This window comes from Schistocerca americana, chromosome 8, assembly GCF_021461395.2.
Source record: "Schistocerca americana isolate TAMUIC-IGC-003095 chromosome 8, iqSchAmer2.1, whole genome shotgun sequence".
Lineage (NCBI taxonomy): Eukaryota > Metazoa > Arthropoda > Insecta > Orthoptera > Acrididae > Schistocerca > Schistocerca americana.
This window is the reverse complement of record NC_060126.1, coordinates 55,489,471-55,499,150: the sequence shown is the minus strand read 5'-3', so window position 1 is coordinate 55,499,150 and position 9,680 is coordinate 55,489,471.

Genomic DNA, 9,680 nt, shown 5'->3' with positions numbered 1-9,680 from the left:
ACCTGTTGTCCATAAACCCTACTTTTTTGTTCATATCCTCTTTCAAAATACTTTTTTGGCCAAACCATTTTCTTACAGCTTCTCAATGCATTTCTTCCAATTCATCACAGTTAGTTCCTTACATAGTCTACCCCATCTTAAGCTAACTTAAATCTACTGAGCTCAGATGCTAAACTAAGGGACGATGCAATGCAGCAGCACAAAACAATTAACACAAACAGCAATGACAAAAAATGCAAATTGGCAAAGCAAGCTACAGTAAATTTAAATTACCAAGCAAATGCAACATTACAACTAATATGAGCCAATGTGCAGCAACAAGAAAAATAAATCGGTAGTAAAACTGGCTTAACAGAGTAATACAAAGTGAAATTTAGTAGCACTATGCCTGGCAAATAGCAGCAGCAAATGCAGTAACTTATATCTAAACATGACAAAGCTCAAGCAGAAAAATATTACAGTAAAAATGGCCATGTTTAATACATATGTCACATCTTAACACTAGGGTGATGCGTCACCTTAACTTACACTACTAAATATGTGACCCAGTCATTGGCAAATATTATGTATGCAATTCCTGTGAAGGAACATGTATTTTTGTGATCCCTCATATTTTTTGAAGTAGATTATAAAATGGTTATTTACTGGATCTGTAGGCATAGAATATCTAAATTAGTACATCTATTAAATTTTATTTTAACCAATGCCGCAGTGCAGCTAGAAACTAGATATTAAACAAAATGAGCAAACTCTCAACTAGAAAGACAATAGATGTAAAATGTTTCTCATCATTTCATTAGGCATTTTAGTAAATATCATAAATTAAGACCTCCACAGTGTAATCATATGTTTTCAAGTTTGAGGGTGTCGCATTTGCGATGCTTTCGACAAAGAAATGTCAATAGCGAGGATAATGGCCTCTTTTTTTTCCCTCCACTTAGTGGCTTTCTTTTGTCAGATGACTATCTCTCAGCTGGGCGCCCAAAACGTATTACATCAAGGTCACTTGCCTTTCTTACCAAAATATTTACGACAGCAGTTTCCGCTACAGTGGCAGTCTCATATAAAAAATTTCATGGGTCGAGAATTCGCGTTGCAAATGTGTAGAAACAAAATCTTATGAATATAACAGTGTCCAAAAAATTTTCGCCGGCATTGTGATATATTCACGCATTTACACACATTTCATAACTCTTAAAGTACGATTCTTGGTTTCCAACATCCTTTTTCACAAGTCAGAGTCCCTAACCACTATTCATTACTCCTTACCTTATTACATATATATATATATATATATATATATATATATATATATATATATATATTCGTCGAGACGTCAATCTTGCGACAACACTTCAATATTTCATCATAATAAATACATAGCATAATCAAATTCCTCATATAGCATCAGCTTATTGATCATAAACATACCTGAACAGCAAAATACACATGGTCGTCGCAACTATAACATCATAAAACCTCACCCAAATCTCAAAATCGTCATAGCTTTCTGCAATAATTTCAAAACCTAAAAAAAATTCTCTGCTCATTTCAGTAGTGTCATCTACCTCCAACGTACTTTAAAATCATGCTCCCTTACCAAGTACATAATTCAAAGCTCTCATAGTATCACAATGGTTCCGAAAAATATGAACAGTTCACAAGGTACAGACAAAATACAATTTCATAAGGGTGAAGTTACCCAACTGTGTAATTGCGTAAATATGTGTCACTGATGTAGTAAAAAAAATGTTTATCTCTCAGTTAAATGATCAGATAGCTGTGTAATTTGTGTTCAGTGAAATATGTCAAAGAAACCAAATGCTAAGTCATCTTTAATCCCACAGAAAGTACTTCAAATAAAGAATGTCTTTTCAAGTAAACCAAAATGTTGCATGAAAATCTCATTAGCAGTGCCGGTATATGTTCTAAGTATGTGAGCCTTATAGTCGTTATGTGATCGTGCAACTAACAAGCAGGAATGTACAAATAACAGCACTGTGTCGTCTGTTCACTATAACAATGTATTCGTAATTTCTGTTTAAAAATGTTCCCTAGGTTCTAGACTGGATAGTTAACTTCAAAACATTGTTGCATGTTAACAGTTTCTCAGTGTGACAAATTGTACTAGTAGCGTGAAGTGAAAAGTCTTATGGCAAAGACTAAGTTAAAAAACAGATTATCTCTCAAGAAACGGTTTTACATGTGAAATGTGGTGCAATTATTTACCCTTTCTAGTACGCAGAATTTCAACTTCAATGCAATCATTATGTCGTATACGTCGGTAAAGAATACTGGAATTTTTCTCCAGGTTAGCGTCTATGTTATTTTTCTCTGAGCCATCCGGCGCACGTGGCTGCCTGCGGTGCCAGTCATTGTCTGTCTCTTTGTTGGCGCGCGTCGTTATTGGGATTAGGTGACCTCGTAACTGCACGCTGAACTGTTGCGTCTGAAGTTATTCTGTCTCCCTTGATAATAATTGTTCTGGTTGCCATATTGTCTGTTTCTATGATTGTTTCTGTCATATTCATTACTACGGAAATGCGATCTTCCTTTGTAACTATTACTCTGCCAGTGGTTGTCATATGGGTGGTGTCTGTTTTGGTCACGATTTACGTTGTAAGAATAGCCTTGTCCTGTCCATTTATTATTTCTGTCATTGCGGAATTGTGACGGATGTGGCCTGTAATTGTTGTGTTCCTGTTTTCGCGTTCCGCGACTGTCATTGTCAATTTCTAATTCTTGTAAGAGTCCCTGAAAAGCTTCAATGTCGTCTTTGCAACGTCCTGCCAAAATAATAAGTTGTAAATGTTCAGGAAATTTGATTAAGCAAATGCGGATGAGTTCTGAGGGGCTGTATGGGTTTGACAGGTACTGATTCTTGTGCAACATGTCTTCAAAATATTTCACAAGACTGGAGAATTCAGATTGTTCGAAATGTTTCATCATTATGATGCTATGTTTTACTCGGTCTTGTGTAGCTTGAGACCAATATGCTGAGAGGAAGGCATGATAAAATTCTCCTTCACTGTGACAATCGTGAATGACCGATCGCATTCTTACAGCTGGTTCATTCTCTAAATAGCCACACATAATTTCTAATCTGTGCTCTAATGACCAGTTGGGAGGAAAATAATGAGAGAATTGATGGAGCCAGGCTTGTGTATGAATGTCGTTGACAGAATTCTTAAATGTTTTAAATTTACATGTAGTAATGAACAGCTTATAGTCAAAATCATCATGTCGGCGAGTCGCATCTCGGTCATTGTTACGTCGTTTCGGCGGTTCGATTTCAAAATTCGGTGCACCTTGCCAATTTCTTTCGTAACTTCCGAAATGCGCAGTGTTATTATTTTGTGGCTGTTCCGTATTTCTATGTCCCTCTTCCCGTACTGGAGTGCGAGTGTCCTCTGAAATATGTAATTCTTGTATTATTTGTGCCAACTGATCTTGTACTTCCCAGATTTCTCTTTTGTACTGTGTATTGATTTGATTTTGATTTTGTTTGAATTTTCTAATTTGTTCATACTCTTCAGTGTCAGTGAAAGCTACAGGTCTTGTGTCATTCAGATCATCATCTACCTTTGTAGATAAGTTAGTGAATTGATCTGAAAGTTCGGCTACTTTATCCGATAGTGAAATTATTTCCTCTGTGTGTTTTTCTGAACCAAGCTTCAGAGCGTCCATTTGTGTTGAAATCATATTTACTGTGTCCTTTAAGTTTTCCTGAGTTTTTGCAAGTTGCATAACCGAATCGGTAGATGCAACTGAGTCAATCTTAACTTGCAAGGTCTCATGATTTTTATGAACAATAATTTGCAGTTCTTTTATGGCTGCTTTGCGATTCTGTAATGCATTTTCATGCCGCGAAAAAATAGGTTGAAAATGCTCACAAATTTGTGTTTTTACGTCATTACAGGCTTTTTGTCATTTCGATTCAATGTTATGTAACTCAGTAGTTAAATGTTCACGTGTTTGTTCAAGTGTGATGTCTAACTTTTGAAGCTTTTGCTGTGTTTGTCTCTGATTTTGTTCCATTTGTTGTATTAATTGCAATAGTAATGTATTAGCATCTGGAATGTGTTTCTCTATGCTTTTTGGCAGTGCATTTTCAGCGGCAACATTCGCATTTTGAAGAGCAGAAAATGTGTCTTGACTTATTTGAGAAATTGGTGAGGACGCAAAACCCGAATGTGCAGTATTTGCAAGATCGTGTCCTTTCATTTCGGATTCCTGAGGCGAGCTGTTGCCGACCGAGCGATCGATATTGCTTCCCTGTTCACTATTTGTTTCACTGTCTACGCCATTGTTTGCAGCCCGCTCCATTTCCCTACGCACAATTACCAAATTACTATGTTGAACATTAGTTAATTCACTACACGGTGGCGCTAACACACTGCTTTCGTCTTCACTGTCATTTCTCTGTTTACTTTAGAGCCTAGTATTACGTTTTTCACACGCCATTATTGTCACAATATTTCACACGACAACACAGAAAAGCACAATTTGAAGAGCAAAATAACAAAACACATTAACATAGCATTGAAAATAGTATCTAGTTAATTGCAAGCGCAGCTGCGAAATACTTGGTGCAAATCTACATGCATGCCACAACTGTGTACAACAATGAAAAACTACAACAACAAAGGAAATTCTCTCTATAATTACGTGCTAGCAATAAACAAAAGCTACACTAATTACACAAACTACAAGAAAAAATCAGAAGATTCCAGTGAGGTATCCTCGGCTAAGGGTCGACATATGAAACGTCCCCTTAGAACAATTATACATGACTGTGCTTAGACTGACACACAATATTTTTAGCGCAACGCAATCTGACTTTCAAAAATCCCTACAAAAGAATGGCCCTGACTAACATTAACCTATACCGTTCACAAATCACTTACCTCACCAAAAATCTTCGTTACTGCAATACAGCGAGCGCCACTACTGCCAGCTAAATAAAAGATTCAAACTACGGAAGGCACTAACTACTGATAGGCACAGTTAGCAAATGAAAGATTTTAATAGAGAACAAACATTGTATTTACCTTAATAGTCATAATATATATAGCAGTTCATGACATCCAGTCTTACAAATTTCGAAACTCCGCCATCTCTCTCCCCACATCCACCACTGCTGGCGGCTCACCTCCAACTGCACAACTCTACGCGCTGTTAACATCCAACTGCCCAACACTACAATGGCAGACAACAATACAAACCAGCCACTGACTGCACACAGCACAGCCAGTGATTTTCATACAGAGCGCTACATTGCGTTACCAATGAAGAAAACCTAAACAGCCTACTTACAAACTTTCTAAAGAAATGAAAGTGAAACAAAATCTATATTGTATTATTTAATGGTTTTATATATGGTTTATATATAATTTATATAATGGTTTTAGTTGATGTAGCTGATCAATGGAATGAGGATGCAGAAGGAAATGGAAACCCCTTGTAGTGTAACGACATAAGTTTTGTATGAATGATTTTCTTTTGCAATATGACCATGTGCAGACTTTGTCACCTACGTCAGTTACAACACACTTCAAAATTATTTAAACTCTTTTTAAATTGTCTCTGAATGGTTCTTGACCGAAACTGTAATTAAAACATCATCATTTGAGTCGTATGCGCAGAATTACGTCACTCAGTCCAATTGGTTTGCGCAAACTTTTTCAATTTAGATGTCGTTTGTTTCTTCTCAGAAATTATATTAATGCAAGTGATCTGATTTAATAAATATTACAACCACAGTGAATAAACTTTCAAGAATCAAACTCGCGATGAACGCTGTCAAAAATTAATAATCTTGTCAAATAAATTACTTAACATAATTCTTCATAAATAAATTCGCGGAACACGTATTTAAACTTTTGTAGGATCCACTAGTTTATTATCTTCCTACATATAAACGTGAACCTGAGCCTTGACAAGATAGAACTGAACATTTACAACATGATTAAACTTTCTATGACGTCATTGTTGTAGAAACATTACAAATTCATAATTTTCAATTTTTAGAAGCACGACACAACTCGGTTTCAGGATCTTCTGTTGCTCTTTGGCTGTCGACCCGCGACGTATAGTGGCCAGCAATTTTCTCTCTGGCCCCGGCAGCGAAGATGCTGTCTCCGTTCGTTGCGCCGCCCTCTCCGTACATGAAACATAAAAAATAAATACAAAACTTTAGACAATTCACAACCATTACAAATATTACAAAAATACATAAACAAAAAACTAAATTAAACTTATATTCACCTGCAAACTGGGCTGACACTGGTGGATGGGTGACGCTTCAATTTCGCGTCCCACTACACCCTGCATTAAAGACAAATAATATGTATAAACAGGACATGTGAGCTGAAACAAAAAAGTACCATAACAATATCTCCATTGGCAAAAGATTCTGAACTAGTCCCCCATTCAGAACTCTCGGAGGAGACGAGCACCAGGGAGGTGACAAAGAGAAAAAGATTGAGTAGCCAGCGAGAGGACAACAACCTATGACTCAGTGTGTGGAATGTCAGAAGTTTGAACATAGTAGGGAAGCTAGAAAATCTGAAAAGCGAAGTACTAAGACACAGTCTAGATATAGTTGGGATCAGGGAAGTTAAGTGGAAAAAAAGATAAGGGTTTGGGTCACCCCTGAGTATAGGGTAATATTGTAACACACCACCTGTTGCTTGTCCGGATTTTGCGTGTGCTCGATAATGTTAGATTTCAATGTCGCCCAGTCACCCCTAATTAATCTGCAGTGGTAGTTTTGACGATAAATCACACCTGTTTTCAATTCCAAACATGAACCATAACGAACACTTAGGGGGTTCAATGATATCAGACAGTTACACGGAAATAAAATAAAGCAAAGGTTTAATTCAGGATCAAACTACTGAAAGTAAAAGCTCTACTGAATCAATAAATATATTATCAGCTTCAGGCCGATGCTGAACAAAAAAAACAAATGAACCATTTACAAATTACCCTCCTAGCTGGTATTGGCAGTGAATTGTGTCACAATCGGTACAAAACGCGGTCTCTCATAAACTGGCTGACCGACTGGCATCGACACAAAACGAAAAATAAGAAGAATCACTACACCCCAAAGCATCGCGAAACCTCAGTGGAAACAGCAATTGCACGTGATCCAGTTGTTTAACGCTGCTCCTAACGCAGGCCGAAGCAGGAGCGATCTCACCATACTACTTGCTGCTGTGGCTGCGGTCTCCAGTGGACGATGGTACGGCTGTGGAATGTGGGTGCGGTGCCTCGGAAATCGCACTCCTACAATACTTGGACAACAGACTGCTGTCCGTAAACTTCTAAAATTGCGACAATCTTCCCATGAGCACCTCTACTGTTTATCCCCTGTATGGAGACTGTGAATACGACTCACAGTCCCTCACTCTTGGTGTTTCCTATATGCTGGCGATGATTTACTGGCAAGCGAACAACGTGAAGACCTCCAGGAACAGATGCAGCAACGGTAACCCTCTGTATTTGCTCTAGTTTCTCTGGTTAATTTCTCTAATTTCTCTGGTCAATGTGAGAGATGTGTGTGTGTGTGTGTGTGGGGGGGGGGGGGGGGGGGAGGGAGTAATATGTTACCTTACTCGTCCTGAAAAGTGCTTCATCATAGGCAACACTTGGTTTAAGCATCATGAAAGAAGTTGTATATATGGAAGACCCCTGGAGACACTGGAAGGTTTCAAGTAGATTATACAATGGTAAGACAGAGATTTAGGAACTAGGTTTCAAACGTAAAACGTTTCTCTGACCACAATTTATTGGTTATGAACTGTCGACTAAAACTGAATAAACTGCAAAAGGTGAGGATTTAAGGAGCTGGGACCTGGATAAACTGAAAGAACCTGTGGGTTGTAGAGGGTTTTAGAGAGAGCATTAGGAGACGATTGACAAGAACGGGGGAAATAAATACAGCAAAGAAGAATGGGTAGCAGTGAAGGCAGCAGAGGGTCAAATCGGTAAAAAGACGAAGGCTAGTAGAAATCCATAGGTAACAGAAGGGGTACTGAGTTTAATTGATGAAAGGAGGAAATCTAAAAATGCAGTAAATGGAGCAAGCGAAAAGGAATGCAAACGACTCAAAAATGATATCGATAGGAAGTGCAAATGGCTAAGCAGGGATGTCTACTTCCCCCCATGAACTATGGACCTTGCCGTTGGTGGGTAGGCTTGCATCAACGATACAGATAGCCATACCGTCGGTGCAACCACAATGGAGGGGTATCTATCGAGAGGCCAGACAAACGTGTGGTTCCTGAAGAGGGGCAGCAGCCTTTCCAGTAGTTGCAGGGGCAACAGTCTGGATGATTGACTGATCTGGCCTTGTAACACTAACCAAAACGGCCTTGCTGTGCTGGTACTGCGAACGGTTGAAAGCAAGGGGAAACTACAGCCGTAATTTTTCCCGAGGGCATGCAGCTTTACGGTATGGATAATGATGATGGCGTTCTCTTGGGTAAAATATTCCGGAGGTAAAATAGTCCCACATTCGGATCTCTGGGTGGGGACTACTCAAGAGGACGTCGTTATCAGGAGAAACAAAACTGGCATTCTACGGATCGAAGCGTGGAATCTCAGATCCCTTAATAGGGCAGGTAGGTTAGAAAATTTAAAAAGGGAAATGGATAGGTTAAAGTTAGATATAGTAGGAATTAGAGAACTTCGGTGCCAGGAGGAACAAGACTTTTGGTCAGGCGAATACAAGGTTACAAATACAAAGTCAAACAGGGGTAATGCAGGAGTAGGTTTAATAATGAATAAAAAATAGGAATGCGGGTAAGCTACTACAAACAGCATAGTGAACGCATTATGTGGCCAAGATAGACACGAAGCCCACGCCCACTACAGTAGCACAAGTTTATATGCCAACTAGCTCTTCAGATGACGAAGAAATTGAAGAAATTTATGATGAAATAAAAGAAATTATTCAGATAGTGAAAATGCAGTAAGTGAAGCAGGCAAAAAGGAATACAAACGTCTCAAAAATGAGATCGACAGGAAGTGCAAAATGGCTAAGCAGGGACGGCTAGAGGACAAATGTAAAGAATGGCTCTGAGCACTATGGGACTCAACTGCTGTGGTCATAAGTCCCCTAGAACTACTTAAACCTAACTTACCTCAGGACATCACACACATCCATGCCCGAGGCAGGATTCGAACCTGCGACCGTAACGGTCGCGCGGTTCCAGACTGAAGCGCCTTTAACCGCGCGGCCACTCCGGCCGGCCCAAATGTAAGGATCTAGAGGCTTATCTCACTAGGGGTAAGATAGATACTGCCTACAGGAATTTTAAAGAAACCTTTGGAGAAAAGAAAACCACTTGTATGAATATCAAGAGCTCAGATGGAAACCCAGTTCTAAGCAAAGAAAGGAAAGCAGAAAGGTGGAAGGAGTATACATCTACATCTACATCTACATTTATCCTCCACAAGCCACCCAACGGTGTGTGGCGGAGGGCACTTTACGTGCCACTGTCATTACCTCCCTTTCCTGTTCCAGTCGCGTATGGTTCGCGGGAAGAACGACTGTCTGATGGGCCTCCGTGCGCGCTCTAATCTCTCTAATTTTACATTCGTCATCTCCTCGGGAGGCATAAGTAGGGGGAAGCAATATATTCGATACCTCATCCAGAAATGCACCCTCTCGA